The sequence below is a fragment of the Uranotaenia lowii genome, chromosome 2 (assembly GCF_029784155.1).
Source record: "Uranotaenia lowii strain MFRU-FL chromosome 2, ASM2978415v1, whole genome shotgun sequence".
In the NCBI taxonomy this organism is placed as follows: Eukaryota; Metazoa; Arthropoda; class Insecta; order Diptera; family Culicidae; genus Uranotaenia; species Uranotaenia lowii.
Window position 1 is genome coordinate 50,600,815 of NC_073692.1, and position 2,140 is coordinate 50,602,954.

A 2,140-nucleotide genomic window follows, 5' to 3' on the forward strand; every position below is an offset into this window, starting at 1 on the left:
ATTTTCTGAGGACAACACACGCTTCGGCCTAGTAGATACTTGTATCTGCTACGTCTCACAGTAAAAGGAGCATCGAGTTCTCTGGCCTGCGGGCCATAAACATTAAGGAGAACATTCCTCTCTCGGTTCGGTCACTCTGGCCAGATCCTGGACCGAACCGATTGTGCCAACGAGAGAAGACGCCTGTAGTTACCTGATTCTGCTCCAACCACCAATAGAGCCAGGTAGCGAAACTCGAAGGATCAGCTTCAGCCACGTGTCCCAGCAAGTTATTGAGGCTGCGGACCTATCATCACCCAAGAATACCCACCTGAGGTCACCTACCAGTTGCAACAGACACACCGAGGGTTCGCTACGAGCGGACAACGCAGACGACTTCAACAGCAGCACCAGCAAAATAATAGTACCGGTACGTTACCCAAGAATTCTGTTCCCACACCCACACCCACACTAGAATCAAACACAAATCGCTAAAAATAAAATTTGCAAGTTTAAAGTCTAGTTCTTTTGCAATTAATTTAATAAAGTTTTTCCCTAGTAAAGTTCAGCTTTTTGTATTAATTTATGTGAAAGAATTGTGATAGTATTTTGTGTAAAGTTTGTTCGCGTAGGTCCTCCGATTACCCAGTAGTAAGCCGACTCTGAGACCCAGTTCGAGGAGTTTCTTGCTACTGAGCTAGCTTGACGGGATTTTTATTAGTTACAATTGGCACCCAACTACAACACACGAAAGGTAATCCGAGGATCCGAGTAGCATTAAAAAAATCAGAGATTTTTTGAACTAGCGGCGGGAGAGTACACAATCAATTTTAAATTTTTTAATATTGATTGTGTATGTCCTGTTCATTACTACTTCCGTTCAGAGTTACATAAAAAGTGATTTGTTTAGCTGGAAGAAGTGGCCGAAGTTTAAATTACAAAAAGCAGTTGAATTTCAGTTTAAGATCGAATCTAACTAGTTACCTGTAAACCTAAATGAACCCACACTAAAGGTCTTTGACCAAATAAAACACCAACACAAAAACCACATTTTTATTAAATTCCTATATAACTTTTAATTCTAAGCTCAGCACTGTGATATTTCTATGTTATTTATTGCTTATTAGTGTTGAGTTCCCAAAATCGTGTTTATAATCAGTGTTATTTATTGCTAAATAGTGTTCAAAACCCACGTTTATTTTAACTACTTTTAAATATTCCCTACTTGTGTTAAATTTGCCAATTTGTGTTATTTATTTATTTATTACATAATTTTAGAAAATCTGCCTGTTTTTAATTACTATTTATTAACTAATTGCTACTTATAAGAATTATGAGTCTGAATTGATTTTACTTAGTATCGTCGTAATATTCAAAGTCTGTCTGGATTCAAATAATTCATTTTAATTTTAATTTGTTCTTATTCTTAAATTTCTGATTTTGTTTCGTAAATTCCAAAAATGAGCTCGCAATTTCTAATGCAATATCGTTTCTTGAATGTGAACCATTTGCTAACGGATGAGATTGAACATGAATTACAAATTAGAAAAATTCCTTTTAAATCCGCTGAATCTCGTGACGCAAAAAGAAGGCGTTTAAGAATCAAAATGAAAGAGCAGCGTGAAAGTAATGATTTTGAAATAATAGAAATAACGAACCCAAATGAATGCGAAAAAGAGTTAGAATTGATTGATGAGAAATTGTCGGCTATTCGAAATCAATTAGAAAACAGAAAAGCAAGGAAGACCGACCTTCCAGTTTATAGAACTCGTTTAATTCATCTTTATGCCCGACTTAAACGATTGAAAAATAATTACAACGCAGAAGGGTTGGAAGTGACTGCATTAAGATTGCTTTCAGATCACTTTACACCCATGTCATCAGATGCCGAGAATAAACAAAGAAATGAAAACTTACTATTTCAAGAACTTACAAAGCTCAGTGTAGACGAGGAAAATGAAAAAGGTAATAGTGAAACAGAATCAGATGAAGAAGAAAATTTAGAAATGGAAAGAAGAAATCGTAGAATAAGAAGAAAATCGAGCACTCCTAAGAAAATTGATGATAAAAATACAGAGGAGTTGTTTAAGAAAATCATTGAAAAAGTTGATAGTTATCTAGAAATGAAATTGAGCAGTCTGGGAAGTGATAAGGCATCGCA